Source organism: Oryctolagus cuniculus, chromosome 3 (genome assembly GCF_051225735.1).
Source record: "Oryctolagus cuniculus isolate XC-2025 breed Fujian yellow rabbit chromosome 3, ASM5122573v1, whole genome shotgun sequence".
NCBI classification, from domain to species: Eukaryota; Metazoa; Chordata; class Mammalia; order Lagomorpha; family Leporidae; genus Oryctolagus; species Oryctolagus cuniculus.
Genome location: NC_142869.1, coordinates 106336828 through 106354044, shown reverse-complemented (window position 1 = coordinate 106354044; position 17217 = coordinate 106336828). Strand labels below are relative to the sequence as shown.

Below are 17217 nucleotides of genomic sequence, written 5' to 3'. Positions count from 1 at the left end.
GGTTGTTTGCATAAATATTTGTACCATAGCACAAAAGCCAGGGGCAGTATTTCTTTCTAGAAGGTGTCTAGGCCTACCCTAACACTGATTCCTGCTGCTACAGTAACTTCTCTGGATACATGAGCATCAAGCATTCCTGTAAGCCCCTTAAACACTAGCAGTCTTTTTGTTCTCAGATCAAGAAAGAAAACTCATCAAATAGGCATTATCCTGTCCATCTTACAGGTGAAGAAACTGAGACTTAGAGAAGTCAGGAGTCTATTACATGCTATAGCCGGGCAATCACTCCAGTTCTGGTTGATTCCTGGTCTTTGCTTTTGTATAAGTATGCCTAATTTAAGAGGGAAGGAAGTGCCGTTGAAAGAGCCAGTGGAAGGAGGGCCAGGACGGGTGCTTTCCTATAGACCTTACGTTAGCATGTTTAAAATTGCAACTTCCACCTACAGTCATGATGCATTGGGTGGAGTGGAGTATCTCAGAGCATTCAGATGTCCAAACTGTCCTAGGAAGTAAGCTAGATTAGCTCTGTACATTGATGAGATTGTTTATCCTAAGTAAACATGTGAATTTGAGTTTGTTGGGAATCTCTCTAGGAAAAAAAGTGGGATCTAATTACAATGCAATATTATCAGGAAGCCCCTGTCTCTGACTTCTTTTATGACTCGGGGAGTATTTAAAACAGTGACAGGAATAATGCAAGCTTTCTGGTTAGTTGGTTATTATTTATGTGGAAGAGACATGTGTCATCTGGGAGAGGGGAATTAAGTTGTAGGATATCCTAGCGTGAAATGATTTTTTAAAGATAAAGGCAAACAGATAATGGATAAGCCAAGGAGAATGGGGTTCTTAGTGTTAACATTGGAAAATCAATCAAGTTTCCTACTAAGTGGGCTGTTAGAATTCCAGGGATTTGAAGACATCTAGCTGTTACAGAACATTTCAGTACTTTCTGTCTCAACAGTTATTTCCTTTTCTTTCTTGTGACAGACAGTGCTTGCTTTGGTGAGCCGAAAGCAGATGACACTTGTTTTTAATGCATAGTTGAAAACAAAGACCGCCTCTTTAAACTGTCGCTGACATGTCCTCCCTGTCCCTCTTTCTGCCTTCAAAAGTCTTCTGTGTCTTTTGCCAGTAATATATTTTAATGTATGCATGTATATATTTCATTTTTGAAACTTGCATGTTTCCACATTTTCCCCTAGACTGGCCTGCTCTGACTTGTTGTGACATTGCCATCTGTTCTTCTTCCTCCTCCAAGGTCTCATTTTAGCCCACTGATTGATTGTTTGGGCATAAGTTTCTTTTCTGTGGTTCATTTTTGTTATCTTTCGGATTTTCTCCTCTTTTTCTCCAGATTTTGAGTCTGTTGTGTGGTTGATTCTAATACTTATAGTCCAAAGAAATTCCCCAGTGAATCTTAACTAAATTAACACAGAACTTCAGGGTTTCCTTTGTGTAGCTCCTGTTGGTATTAGGAAATTGACCAAGCCGTGACAATAATGGATCAGGAGAATATGGTCCATTGCCTGGATTATTTAGCAGATTTTGTGGTCAATTTCTTTTACCGTGAACATGATGTTCATAATTGATGAAAATAATTGCAAATATGTATTGAGTACCAGATGTGGCTCAGCCATTTTACTCAATTTTTTGTCCTGTTACTTCTTCTAATCTGAGTAGCAGTGTGTTGCGCTCATCACTCATATATCTTCATTTTACAGATGAGGAAACAGAGGTGCAGAGAAATTAAACAACTTTCCCCAAAATCCAAGGCAGTAAGTGGTATATCAAATATTTCAGTGTACGTAGTTGCTTTAAACACATGCATTGTCCCTTCTCTGCTTTGTAAGACACAGTGATGTAAGTATTATTTTTGGAATCTACTCGTGTATGTGTGTGTACATATATGCGCACATGTATTTATATGTATATATATGTATAAGTATATATACATATATGTATACACACATCTTCTGATTATTTAATATTATATCCAGCTAAGATTCTTTTTGGTTAATTTTTACAAGGTGATTTTCTGTTTTATTACCTTGGAAGCTTAGTTTTAGGCCCCTAATAGATAAACTCCAAAGTTATGTCTTAAAAAAAAGCTATCCCTGGAATGTTGACAAATCATTTTGTGTGGCTAGGCTTCAGTATTTTGAGCATACCAAATATAATCAGTGTTTGACTGATTAAATATGTTACTTGCAAAATATTTTATTAGGTTTGCAAACTCTGATACATGGCCTGCTGTCCTGTTCCTGATAGCTAAGGGTGCATGTGGAAACTTTTAATACATGGAGTGTCTCTTCTCTGCTGATAGATGTTTCTGTAAAAAAATGGATAAGGTGATGAGATCAGAATCAACTGTGTTTCTTATGCAGAACCGTGCTGGAGATGCATGCTAAATCCCTAGCTATGCATCTCATTAACTTGCCAAGCAGTCAGAGATCTGCATACTGACTTTGAGAATATTTCATTACTGTATTTTTCTAAGGGCGGCTTTACGATTGCCAAAGAACCGACAAGATATGAGCCTCTATAACTCAACTAGTTTTATATTATGATCAATATGAAAAATTGCCTCTGATTACCTGGGGATGCAATGAAACTGTTAAGATGTATTAGGTTTCTGGTTTATTTTCTGATTGACTGAATCCTGTAAAATTTAGGAAAATGAGGTACATTGAAGAACATTTTAAGCTGCTGTTTCTCCCTACCCTGTTCTTTAAAAAATGATTTGCCTGGTATTTGCCTTTTAATGTTTGCAACACTTGAAAGAAAAGTGAAAGGCACTTGTTCCCGTTTTACATTTGTTAAAATATAAAGGAAAACAAGATTGTTTTTGATTGCTGTTATGATAAATTACTGCTGATTTAATGGCTTAAAACAAATTTCTTTTAAAAATATGTTTTATTTATTTGAAAGGCAGAGTAACAGAGAAAAAAGGAGAGATACTGGGAGAGATCTTCCATCTGCTGGTTTACTCCTCAAATGGCTACAATGGCTGGGGCTGGGCCAGGTCAAAACTGTGAGCCAGTAACTCCATCAGGGTCTCCTACATGGGTAGCAGGGGCACAAGTACTTGGGCCAGCAATCTTCTACTGCCTTTCTAGGCACATTGGCAGGAAGCTGGATCAGAAGTGGAGCAGGCAGGACTCCAATGCCTTTGTCACAGTGGCAGCTGAACCTGAACCACAACAGCGGCCCCTAAGGCAAATTTATTATCTCAAAGATGGTCAGGTAAGCAGTCTGCCATGAGCTTGTTCACTAATAGCCACATCTTGGCTCCTGTCTGGTGCTATAGTAGAGAATCTTTCCGTACCTGTTCTCTGTTACAGAGGCTGCTTGCATTCCTCCACTAACTGCCCCTTCCTCTAACATTAAAGCCTGCAACAAGAGCCCAGTCCCCCTTATGTTTCCTGTCTTTCTTTGTTCATTCCTTGCTTTATTTGTTTATTTAAAGATTTATTTTAAAGGCAGAGTTACAGAGAGAGGGAGAGACAGAGAGATTTTCCATTCACCAGTTCATTCCCCAGATGGCTGCAAGGGCATTTCAGACAGCAGCTTAACCCACCAAGTCACAGTGCCAGCTCTCCCCCACCCCCTCCCACGGCGTCTCTTTAACCCAGCCAGGAAAGTTTTTCCCTTTTAAGGGCTCACATTACTGAGCCCACTTTGTTATTCTCCCAAGAATGTCTCTCCATGTCACAGTTGTTCTCTTTCAGAGTTTCCCCAGTGTTACTCTGCAGTGTCAGGTAATATATTCACAGGGCATTAATATGTGGGGAAAGGTGTTTGCCTACCACAGGTTCGCCAATGTTATGTCACCATTTGAGAGTGTTCATTAAACATAAATGTTGACTTCACACTTTTTGTTGTGATATCATATACTTGATACAAATACTGAAATACAAAATAGTTTGTAATACTGTAATTGTAGTCTACTGACAGAGGTTTCAGGAACAGCAGATAGGAAGCAGAGGTCTCTGTTTAATCAGTTTCCTCAGACTATGAAGCCAGTGCCTCAGGGTTCTCACAGAGAGGATTTGCCGTCATCTTCTGAGGTTTAAATTTTTCTGTGCGTTTGTTGTAGCTTCCAAGTAAACTCGACCTCCCTGAAGGGGACAGCTTTGGCCCATCCTCTCTTCCCCATGCTCCATGCTGGGCCTGTGCTTTCTTGGCCATGTGCTGGTTGTTGTCAGAGAGCCCTTTGATCACTAAGTGACCAACAAAGACTGGCCCAGGGAGCTCATTCTTCCTCTCTCCCTGTCCATGTGCATTGTCTCATCTCATTTCCTCTGGAAGGTGTGGGGAGCCTTTTGTCCCGGCGGGATCTGCTACTAGCTTCTTCACTCATGAAGCCTGGCAAAATGTGTTTGCTTTGTAGTAGTCTTTAAAACCATCTGAGAAAAAAAAAAAGAGATCATAAATATAATAAAAATAAATAAATAAAACGATCTGAGAGAGAAGCAACGGAATTTCAGATGCAATTGGTAAACAAACAAGGAATTTTTTGCCAGGAAACCTTCCTGGTGCTCCCTGAATCCCACTCCATGACTTCTTCTCCACACTGGAAGGTGTCTGTGTCTCTACCTGATCAGTTGTGGGAAGAGAGTGATCAGATGTAATTTTGCAATATCCATGAGTGTAGACCCGAGCTCTCGGAAAGATAGAGAGGTGAGTTGGTTAATTCAGACATTTATATCCCCATCTCTCTGAGGACAGCATTTTTGATTTTTCCGATCAGCACAGAGGATGTGCTGATAAACAGAAAGCTAGAATTAGAAATTCAGAACAAATACAGGCAAAGAAAACATGTTAAATGTGAATGGAGTGACTGTAACTTCTGTGACTGGGAATGGGATTATGGCAACCACAGCAAAAAGAGAATCACAGGAAGTCAGTGGTGCTCTGGCAACATGAGGTCGACTCTGGACTTTTCCCAGCCTTCTGATCTGGTGTTGCTGGGTATATCTTATGGCCTTGTGGTTCTGCATACGATATCCAAGACATTTAGAAAATTCAAACTTATGGTATTTTAATGTCTAGACCTGTATGTTTTAGCATCTGGAAAAGCAAGATGAATAGATATTCCCAAGTGGGACAGAGAATAAAAAGCACGCATGCTATGAGCAGCAAGGAGAGAGACACTAAAGTTTAGTTTTCTAGGCCAAGGCAACAATTCATGTATACACTGGAGGATGAATACGAGGTCTTATTTCGGCGAAGAATGACTCAGTGTCTCTGGGATGGCCAGCCTTGGTTGCCACAGTGTGCTACAGCTTAGTGGAGGCTGAGAGTGGGGTGATAAGCGTCAGACAAGCCCCTGGCTTCTGACCCTGGATGAAAAACCACAGCCGCAGCTCTCTCGGTGTCGTTGTGTGTCATTGGCCACTTTGTTTAGAGAAAGACACAGGTAAGTTTTTTGAGTTGATACAAAGGTGTAGGCTTTTGGTTGACAGCAGAGAGAGGAGCTATCGAGAGACAGTTGCACTGAAAGGAGAGGGGGAGACACGGTAAAAGAAGCTTGCATTTTGCTTTGTCTTATTTCAGATGACAAGAGCTGAATGTATCCCCGGGCCTTTTTGATTATTTGGGAACATTTTCTATGACATGATCAGAGGTTTTGTGTGTGTGTGTGTGTGTGTGTTGCATTGGTGGATATATGGCATAGGAGGCAGGAAGATGCCAACAGAAGAGTGACTATGGGAGTGCACCTGCCCTCTCCTCACCTGGTATATCAATCTCCAGCTTTTCAGTCCACTCTGTTAGGGGTCTCACCTGACCCCTAAAATTACTGAGCTCTCCAGCAACCTTCCTAATCTTGAATGCCAGGCTCCCAGTGTAATTACCCTCTCAAGAGATTTTGGCTTTTTTCACACCTTCCTTCTCCAAATAAGCTTTTCTTTGTTCCTTTCTCAGTGGCTCTGTCATTCATTCTGTTAATGTAAGTCAGAAACTAGGAGGCTGTGCTTGGCCACTTCCTTTTCCTCACAGCCGTATCCATCACATCAGGAAATGTGGTCTTCTTTACCTCCTATATTCTCACGCCCACCATTCTAGTCTACGTGTCATCATTTCATAGCTGATCTGTGAAGTGGTTGCCTACATATCCCCCCCTGTATAAACTCCTGTCTCTTGTGTTCCCTTCTCGACAGTTTGCATGAATGTTCATCTGACAGCGTCATCAATTCAGAGTGAACTTGCCAATACAGCTTATGAGGCCCTGCATGCCTGGTTTTGCCTTCCTCTCAAGCATCAGCTGTATTTGTTGATTTTTACCCTGTAGCCAGAGGGACTTCTATCAGTTCTTCAGACCTGCCGCAGGGCCTTTGTACATGCTTCATACAGAAATTGCAGTATTCTTGGCTTTTCTTTTCCTCATAGTTAATGCCTTTTTGTCTTTTTATTTTAGCATGAAGATCCCTTCTTCTGGAAAGTTCCCTTATTAGGTTGCTTCCCTATTTTATCTCTCATCCAGAGACACCATGAGCCTATTCTATCAATTCCTATCTGTTCCTAGTCTTCAGCTCCACAGGACAGTAGCGATTATGTTTACTTTTGTACCTGACACAGAGTATGCACTCAGTGAATATTTGTTGAATGAATGAAATTCTACTTCCTTTATGAAAGCTTTGTTAGCTGTTCATATTTGCATGAAATTCTCCCTTTTCAAGGTTATTCTAGCTCATCACTTCAGCATCATTCTTCCTTTGTTTTCTTTCTTAATGTGTTTTGGAGCTCTCTTCTAACCGCATCATCAGTTCCGTAAATTCTGGGAGGACAAGGAGCAGATCTGATGCTGAAAACAAGTGCTGTGGAGTGTCCAGTGAGTTTCTGAGCACACAGCAGCTTTTGAACCACACCTGCGTTTCAGTGCACCTGTGTTCATGTGGAGGCGTAAGGTCAGCCACAGATGTTTTGCACCTGGCTTTCTTCTCTGGCTCTGAAGCTATTGAGGACAGAGCAGAAGTGGGAGTAGGACCCTTGATCTACACCCACTTCTCTGTGCAAGCTTCGTGGAGCCATACAGAGTGCAGGCTTCAACTCCTCACCTTTCGGGTCAGAAGACAGAGACCCAGAGAGGAGAAGTGTTTGCCCTACATGAGGCAGGTGTGCAGTGTAAATTTTACCAGATTGCATAACTAATTAGAGGAAAAGCTGTGGCTATAACTTAGGTCCCCTGACTGCAGGCCCATTGTTCTTTGCTGGGTTGTCTCATTTAAATTGGAGAAGAAAGATGAAGTACTCATTAATGATGAAGAGCACATGCTGGGAGTTGAAATTAATAGGGACAGGGAAAGCCAGGAAGATCCTGGGGGAAAATATGGGTGTGTGGGGGAAGCCAGGTGGAGCAAGGATTGGTTATGTGTTTGGCTAAGACCATTATCTTGGATTTATTTTTGTCCAAGGGTATATATTGTGTCTATTTTCCATATGCCTTACTCCTTTAATCTTTATTTATAGAATGATTATATGTTAAAACATCCATTTAAAACTATCCTTTTCCTTATTGCCTGCTTTTATCTTTTTAAGATATTTTTATTATACAAGCCCTATGTTGTGACTCATCAGGGTATCATGGCCTGTAATGGTGAGTGGTTGTGTGTGTGGCTTAGTTTTTGTTCATTCATACACAAGTTTGTTTGCCTTTCTGTACACCATTGACATTCCCTTTCATTTTCTGGGTGCCACATGCCATTTTCTTTGTGTTCCCCTGCACATGCACACTCACATAGTCTCTCTCTCTCTCTCTCTCTCATACACACACACACACACACCTGAATGTGCATAAACAAAGGCTGAACTAATGTGAAATACGGTGACATATGGTAACTGAGAAAACAGTCTCAATGGCAGATCTGTAATCAAAGGTGCAGATGTTTGGCATTTGACAAATGAATTTTTTTATGTAAAATTGTTTTAGTACATTAAGTGAAAAGATGGAAAATTAGCTGCCTACTGTAATGAACATTTTCTTCCATTGAAAAGGGAATAAAATGAGAAACTTAACCAAACAAATAAGTTAGGCCCCTAGAGATTCACTGAATATGTTTTTCCAAGTACTCAGATCTCAGTTTTATTGCCTCCTGAGGATTCTCTCCTTCTGGCTTCAGTGTTTGCCTTACACAGATAGTACATTAAGGTGTTTCCTGAGTTTTGTTAACCTTAAAGTATTTGGAGATAGAATTTCAATAGGGTGCTGTCATGTTTTCTTTCTCCAGTGTTGAATTTTGCTACAAATGCTAATTTTTCCTTCTCTACTCTTTCAGATTCTGTCATTTCTCATAGTTCTGGAAGCTCTTTTCCCTTCTAACTGGACAATGTTCACTTGTCAAATGTATTGCCTTGCCTATCTCTTTGTCATTAAATTTAGTTCTGTATACAATTTAGTATGTAGCTATCCCCTGTCGAGAATTGCTCCTTATTTAATGCATGCTATTCTGTGACTCCATCTGGATTGTAAATCCCTTGAAATTAGGAGTTAGATCTTATGGTAAGTGATCTAGAAATCCCTCCTGATCCCTTTTAGATTGTTTTTAGAAAAGGAAGCAGTCACACTGTTTAGCAGAAAATGACATATGGGAATCAATTATAGATACATAAAAGGCTCATCACCTGGCGATTGGTATTAATAAAACTTCTTGGCTTTTCATCTCTTAGTCTGTTGCAACTGTGCCATCTATTTCCTAGTTTGCTTTTGCTATGAGATGCTCTGGAGTTTTAGGTCTTTGTAGAATAATCTTTTTTAGCCATGTTTGCTTTGCCAAGGGATTTTTTAAAATCCTCCTTTCATTAGAGGCTACTCAAAATGATATTTTCTATTAGCATCTTTACATTCAGAGAAAATAAAGAATCTCAACAAAAGGTTAATATACTTATTTAGGCGTTAATAGCTGTATAATATTTTTTCCTTAATCATTTTTTTAACCTTTCTAGTAACCTAATCCTAAAAGTCAGTGGACCCTGGTATTTTAAGTTGATGGGTGAGAAAACCAAGGTATTAAAAGATTCAGTGTAGGCCATATCGCTTGTGAATAGCTTAGCTTGAACTTCAACCCAGCCATCTGGTTTCTGATCCTTTGTGTGTGTGTTTTTTTTTTTTTGTTTTGTTTTTTTTTTTTGTTTTTTTTTGACAGGCAGAGTGGACAGTGAGAGAGAGAGACAGAGAGAAAGGTCTTCCTTTTGTCGTTGGTTCACCCTCCAATGGCCGCTGCGGCTGGTGCGCTGCGGCCGGCGCACCGCGCTGATCCGATGGCAGGAGCCAGGTACTTATCCTGGTCTCCCATAGGGTGCAGGGCCCAAGGACTTGGGCCATCCTCCACTGCACTCCCTGGCCACAGCAGAGAGCTGGCCTGGAAGAGGGGCAACCGGGACAGAATCCGGCGCTCCGACCAGGACTAAAACCCGGTGTGCCGGTGCTGCAAGGTAGAGGATTAGCCTAGTGAGCCGCGGCGCCGGCCTTCTGATCCTTTGGGTTTTCCATTATACATTACAGCTTTTGTAGAATAAATAGCTAACCTGTAAGTGGCTACTGTTGTTTTTGAATTTCCACTTAAGAGTACATAATAATAACATTTCTCTATGGTAAAGACATAAGCTGTTACAATATTCTGCTTAGTAGCTCACATTTGATGAGGAAGACATGTACATGAGCTTTTGGTGGACTTGTCAAATGTTGGTATACTAAATAGAAATCTTCAGTGGTTAGGTTCAGGTGGTTTTGAAGGGTTTAAGACCATTTAAGAGCTTAGTAAATATTACCCTTAGGGGATATACTCATCATCACAAAATGATGCAGTCCCCACTGGTGCTAATCCATTTGATCACTGACCATCCAACTCTTCATTCATTGATACAATCTTAAAAATATACAGCTATCATTTGTCTTGCATCTGATGTTTAACAGGAACAGTATAGGATCCTTATGGAATTATAGTTGAGACACTTGTTTAAGGCTACCCAGGAAGTACCAGGTTGGGGTGCCCTCATTATTCTACCATACTGCCTCTTGCCAGTGTTCATGACTGGGGCATAGTTTTAGTCTCTCTTTTGTCTGTGCTGTCTACTTGGGAATATTGGTAGCTACACAAAAAGTTTGTTGATTTCCAGATAAAACCATCATTCTTTTAACAACTTGTTAAAAGGCATGTGGGTGAATATCATGCTGTTGGAAATAAATACTCTAATAAGTTTAATGGTAAATGTCACTTATATGCATAGATCTTGATTATTTTCTAGAAACTTTTGATTTTTCATACAATTAGCTGCTTGATACTTTCAATGACCCATCTCTTTCCTTTTTAGATTTAAGGCAATAATTAGAGTTAATCTTGGTTAGGTGCACAATGAAGTGTCAAGTGTGGGTCTCATAATTTAGAGACCTTTATAGTGAATTTTATCAGAAATAGTCTACTTTGTGTAATTACTTCCTTTTTTTTTTTTTTTTGACAGGCAGAGTGGACAGTGAGAGAGAGAGACAGAGAGAAAGGTCTTCCTTTGCCGTTGGTTCACCCTCCAATGGCTGCCACGGCCAGCGCGCCGCGCTGATCCGAAGGCAGGAACTGGGTACTTATCCTGGTCTCCCATGGGGTGCAGGGCCCAAGGACTTGGGCCATCTTCCACTGCACTCCCTGGCCACAGCAGAGAGCTGGCCTGGAAGAGGGGCAAACGGGACAGAATCCGGTGCCACAACCGGGACTAGAACCCGGTGTGCTGGCGCCACAAGGCGGAGGATTAGCCTAGTGAGCCGTGGCGCCGGCCGTGCATTTACTTCTGTATATTCAGTCAAATTTCTGAAAATTGCTGATTTGTAGTCTGGTTTCTAGAAGGGGATGTTTTTCATCCAGGCAAAATGCAAAAGACCTAGTAGAGTAATTTAGGCCATCATTAAGCAACTTTCTTTCATATGTATAATAAATAAGTCTACTTGCTAAGCCTCTGATGATGCAAGGAAATGAAACAGGTTTGAGATCAGGTAGGCCAAAGTTTGTTGACACATGTGTAATCATTTTAATTCATGAAGGCATTGCAGAGACAATTGGCCCCTGGAAAACACCAAATTTATGGTTACTAATGAATCTGTTAATTTCTGCATTTTATGTCACAATAAAAATGTAAATAATTACTGAGATATGATTGGATATAAATGAATGTTAAAATGCACCCATTGTCTCATTTTATCCTCATATAAGAGAAGTCCTACTCTCTGTGCTTTACTGAGATTTAGTGGTAGGATGGGAGCCACAACCTCTAAGGGATAGAGCTACATGTGAGACTCACGTCTGCCTCCAGAGCTTACATATAACTTTGCTCACCCCTGGTCTGATACTGGGGCACCTCCCAGTTACCTCCATACAAAGTCCATTATTTTAAGTAAGGGATTTAAAAAAAAAACTTTTATTTAATGAATATAAATTTTGAAAATACAACTCTTGGATTATGGCGGTTCCCCATCCCCATAAGCACCCTCCCACCCAAAAACCATCCCATATCCCACTCCCTCTCCCATCCCATTCTTCATTAAAATTCATTTTCAATTATATTTATATACAGAAGATCAACTTAGTATATACTAAGTAAAGATTTCAACAGTTTGCACCCACACAGAAACACAAAGTATAAAGTACTGTTTGAATACTAGTTTTACTGTTAATTCTCATAATACAACTCATTAAGGACAGAGGTCCTACATGGGGAGTAGGTGCACAGTGACCCCTGTTGTTGACTTAACAAATTGACACTCTTATTTATGATGTCATTAATCACCCGAGGCTCTTGTCATGAGCTGCCAAGGCTATGGAGGCCTCCTGAGTTCACAAAGTCTGACCTTATTTAGACAAGGCCATAGTCAAAGTGGAAGTTCTCTCCTCCCTTCAGAGAAAGGTACCTCCTTCTTTGATGGCCCGTTCTTTCCACTGGGATCTCACTCACAGAGATCTTTCATTTAGGTCATTTTTTTTTTTTTTTTTGACAGAGTGTCTTGGCTGTCCATGCCTGAGAAACTCTCAATGGCTTTTTAGCCAGACCTGAATGCCTTAAGGACTGATTCTGAGGCCAGAGTGCTGTTTAGGACATCTGCCATTCTATGAGTCGGCTGTGTATCATAAGGGTCTTTTAAGGTTAAGGAAATTTTCCAGGTCAGGCAGCAAAAAAAAAAAAAAAAAAAAATACATTTTGTTGTTTTTCTACATCTTAATGAAATGAGATGGGGAGAGTGATCTTTTGAGCTTCTTTTCTTGTCATTTATAGGGGTAAGACTTTTATTTTTATCGTGCCATAGGAAGCCTGAATGGTTGATCCTGTTTGCTCTTTTGTCTGCCCCAAAACTTGCTACCTTCAAAACAAGACATATTTACTTTCCAGTCTAGAGACCACCTAAATGTTGGTAGCTGGCTTGCAGTGGATCAGAGTGTGGGTGGAAGGGTGAGTGGTGTTGATCCACTGGGGCATCCAGTAATGGGTCAGACAGCTCAGCCTGGGCCAAAGATGTCATGGTAGTAACAGCCTTCTTTAGTTTTTGGAGTATCACAGGGAAAATTTTGAACTTGAGCTGCCGACATTCTACAAAATCGTAAACTGGGAATTCTGAACTGAGGATATTCCATCACTGAAGCCTTTTTTTGGTCACCAGAGATCTCCTTAGGTATCAGATGGAGTCCTCAAATGTCTCTCTCAGAATACGTCTTTCTATCCAAATCTATGGAATTCTCATTTCTGATGATGGTGGAGACAAGTAATGAAGAGAATCAGTGATCGAGAAATAGAACTCCCATTTCAAGGCCAGGGCAGTAGTAGTTTGATCTGCAAGAACAGCGCACAACACAGTTCCTTCAGAAGAGGATTCCTCTTCTTGGCGTCCTTAGAAGCAGCAGCCTTGTGAAAATATGCATAACCTCGAGTAATTTCAGCTCATCCCTCTCCAGAGAGGCTCACCTGTTATCTGTGGTCTTTGGAATAGATGTGGAAATCAAATGCATTCCTATGAAAGCAAAAACTATTGAATAAAATATATTCCCAGGGATGTTATCCAGGAGCTGAATGCCTTCCTCAGAGTTAAGAAAGAACTTGATGATGTTCACCTCCAACCTGATTTTCCACCTCTCTAGCACCCAGCCAATCATGCCAATGTCAAATGTCTGCAGAGCATCTTGTATATGGGCTCCTTTTAGCTGCTGCAGAAGGCTGGCAGCAACTGAGCTTGAGTCCAAGACCCTGATCAAAGACTGCCAGTCCTTCTGTCCATCTTCCAACCTTTCAGAATAGCGCTGGTAAAAGGGATCTGTGGGTTGCACTTCAGTTTCTATCTAGGTAGAAATTCTGCACATTCTCACAGGGATCACGATAGGTTCATACCTACAGTGACACTACTTAATCTTTTCCATGAATGCATTCTTGCCTTTTGGCCTTAAATACAAAACTTCATAGTGTGGCAGGAGGAAAGGCTCCAGTTAGAAATTACAAAAAGAGTCATGGAGTACTTCAGTGTAGCACCTGTAGCTTCTGGAGCTGTGGCTAAAAACCCAACTATGTCAGGTTTTTTAAAATAGAGGTATGTCTGCCTACTAATACTTTTTAACAAAGATTTATTTATTTATTTGAAAGACAGAGTTACAGAGAGGCAGAGGCAGAGAGATGGAAGTGTTCCTTCCATCTGCTGGTTCACTCCCCAAATGGCTGCAACAGCCAAGGCTGGGCCAGACCGAGGCCAGGAGCCAGGAGCTTTGTCTGGGTCTCCCTTGTGGATGCAGGGGCCCAAAGACCTGGGCCATCTTCCGCTTGTTTCCCAGATGCATTAGTGGGGAGCTGGATGTGGAGCAGTTGGGACTCGAACCAGTGCCCATATGGGATGCTGGCTCTGCAGATGGCGACTTAACCCACTGCAACACAGCACCAGCCTCCAGGAATACTTCCTCATTGGCATTATCAAGTAAAGTAAATGAAGACATACAAATGGCTCAATTACTCCTTTGTCTTTAAAATGAAGGATAGGCTTACTGTCCATTTCATTCTGATTTTCAAATTAAAAGTGGTGTTGCATCATCTTGTGGTTGTATATTTCACCATTGTTACAGAGGCACCAATGATAATATTTCTTCATTCAAATTGGCAACATTCTAAACATTTGGTTATCCACTTCCAATCTGGTAAAATGCAAAGTGCAAGTTGATGTATCCATTGCAATTCTCAAAATAAGTGCATCTGCACCCCGAGTGCAGTCTTTGTAGTAGTCAGACATTGAACAGAAAGAGAGCCCTAGAGGCCAGATGGTCCAGCTGCCACACTCGGTGTTATGCAGCTGTGGGCCCTCTGGGCTAGGACTACTGGGGTTGGCAGGGGAAGCTGAGGCCAGGGTTACTGACTGAAGCAGGGTATTCTGAACTCTTTGAATTAAGGTTTAACTCTCTGGGGACTGCTGAAGCATATTTTCCTTAGTTGTTGAAGTAGAATAATGACTTTGGGTTGCCTCCTAGAAGATGCTATTGAGAGTGATGTGAGTTGTCAGGATGCAGAATGTGAATGCATTAAACTATGTAGCTGTGAGGAGGCTCCAGCTACAATATCTGACCCTCAATTGATGTCAGGAGTAGATTAGGCCCTGTGGCAAGCTGACCTGTGTACCCATGGTTTCTCTCCACTCTCTGGGAAACCTTCTGAATTGCATCCTTATACTTCTTGGGGAGTAACCCTATGACCAGTAATTTATTTAGCATAATTATGCTAAGTTGCAAAGGGTATCTAAAATATTACCTCTCAGCCATTCAATTTCCCCCCCTACCCACGAGGAGATAAAAGGCTTAGATGCCTTATTCCTTTCTGAAAACCATATCATATGTCCTGTAGGTTTCATGCTCCAAGAAGAGAAACTGGTATGTATTTGGGTGTTAGATAAAGGATTGAATCTAACCTTAGTATTGATAAAGGGACCAAGGGGTTTCAGTTGCATAGGACAAAGAAAATGACTAAGAATTCAGGTCTGTTTATCTTTGCATTCAGAAAAGAAATTAAACTAATCTCATCAAAGTTATTTAGGAAGTTTCTGACTGTATTCTTTAATCTTTGTTTCAGAAAATAGCAGACTGTATTATTAGAAAGGAGATTATTGAATGTGGGAAGAACACTCTGCTGGTGCCTATTTTCAGATATGAAATTAAAGATTTGAAGCTAATTTCAAAGCTGAAGAAAACTGCTAGTCAAAACAGTGTAGGCCATTTTGGAAATGTTATTACCTTATCTCAACATGTTTACTCAAAAAGCAAGTACGTGCGGTGCTGCACCGGCATCCTGTGGATGTACTCACAAATGAAAATTCCACGGGTGGTGATCTCTAGCTGCAGATTGGAAAAGGGACCCCAGGGCATGAATGTGAACCCCACTCTTCACTTGATCCATACTCAACTCTTGCTGATGCTGAGAGAGTTGGGAAGCCCCTTTACATCTTTGCTGTCAGGAGTTGTGGGTGTGTGCAGACACACAGTTTTTTAACTTCTTATTTTCTGTATCTGTGGCCAGTAGGCATAAGATTCACTATTTCTGTACATTAACCTTTTGCATCTCTTGTTAAAATTGGGAAAACCAGCATTTGGACTAACATCTTCCCAGGAAGCTCCATACTATGTGGCCTTTCTTTATTACTTTAAGAGTCTTACCCTGTGTTGACCTCTGAATATGGAGATGCTACAGGGCTCAGTTCTTAGAACACTCCTTCTATCTAACTACACTCACTCATTAGGTGATTCATCCATTGACAAGCCCTTATTTATCACCTGTGTGCTGTAGCTATTGATGTTTTATTCCCAGACTTAGTAGTTGCAGAGTTTGAAGTCTATTGTGTCTCCTGTCTATTATGTATCTCTTCTTGGATGTGCGAAGTCATCTCAAAGTTAGTGAATCTGAAATGACCACTGTTAATTCCTGTACACATTCCCGCCACTGTTTTACTCTTTCCTGTTCTCACCGTCCCCCCGGAGCTACTCTAAGAATTGAGGAATTATTCCTAACTCTTCTTTTTCTTATCTGTTTCACACTCAGTATATTAGCAAGTGCTGTCAGTTAAACTTTCAAAACCCATTCCACGTGTAAGTCAAAATTATTCCTAGCAGGTCCATAGCTGTCCTCATAGATTGCACTGGATTCAGTTTCTCTGAAGTTCTCTGTCCACTTTTGACATAATGGTGGTCTGTATTCTTTTTTTATAAGATTTATTTATTTATTTATTTGAAAGGGAGAGAGAGAGAGAGAGAGAGAGAGAGATGGATTGATCTTCCATTCTCTGGTTTACTTCCCAAATGGCCACAATGGCCAGAGCTGGGCTTATCTGAGGCCAGAAGCCAGGAGCTTCCTCCAGATCTCCCACATAGATGCAGGGGCCCAAGCCCTTGGGCCATCTTCTGCTGCTTTCCCAGACACATTAGCAGGGAGCTGGATCAGAAGCTGAGCAACTGGGACTTGAACCAGTACCCATTTGGGCTGCTGGTGCTGCCAATGGAGGCTTTACCCACTATGCCACAGCACTGGCCCTGGTGGTCTATATTGTACCCTGAACATTCAGAATGAAGCATTCCAAATAAAACTAATTTTGTGATCCTCTTTGGCTGTCTTCTTATATATATATATATATATATATATATACACACACATACATATATATGTATATATAAATGTATTTATGTTTATAAAAATATATGCATTACATTTATATTTATAAATGTATCTATATAGAAATATATATAAAAGAAGATAGCCACACACATATATACATGCACACACACACACCCCCACACACACATACACACACATATATATTATATTTGAAAGTCAGTGTTAGAGTGAGAGAGAGAGACAGAGAGAGAAAGATATTTACCACCTGCTGCTTCACTCCCCAGATGGCCACAATGGCCACAATGGCCACAATGGCCACAATGGAGCTTCTTCTAGTCTCCCACATGGGTACAGGGATCCAAACACTGGGGCCATCTTCTGTTGCTTTTCCAGGCCATTACCATAGAGCTGGATTGGAAGTGGGGCAGCCGGGACATAAACTGGCACCCTTAGGGGGTGCTGGCATTACAGATGGCAGTTTTACCTGCTATCACAGTGCTAAGCTCATGATCCTCTGTCTTCTAAAGGCTTCCTGTTCTACTGACAATTAAATCTCAGGTCCCTATCATAGTCTTGAAGGTGCATCATGGTATGGTGATTCCTTATTGTTCT

General features: G+C 40.9%; 1 protein-coding gene and 1 pseudogene across 7 annotated transcripts in view; one reads left to right on the top strand and one right to left on the bottom strand.

Moving 5' to 3' along the window:
• The window catches only part of THSD7B (thrombospondin type 1 domain containing 7B), a 985451-nt gene that overhangs the window by 70004 nt on the left and 898230 nt on the right, over positions 1 to 17217 (top strand). For 6 of the 7 annotated variants that reach the window (XM_089329248.1, XM_070071551.2, XM_051849594.3 and 3 more), the window contains exon 1: positions 5297 to 5419. The exons of the other annotated variant lie outside the window; for it this stretch is intronic. The gene's annotated coding sequence lies outside the window, so the exon portion shown is untranslated. Of the gene's footprint in view, positions 1 to 5296; positions 5420 to 17217 lie in introns of those variants that run through there. 7 annotated transcript variants of the gene reach the window in all.
• The window catches only part of LOC138848876 (asparagine synthetase [glutamine-hydrolyzing]-like), a 51459-nt pseudogene continuing 46623 nt past the window's right edge, over positions 12382 to 17217 (bottom strand).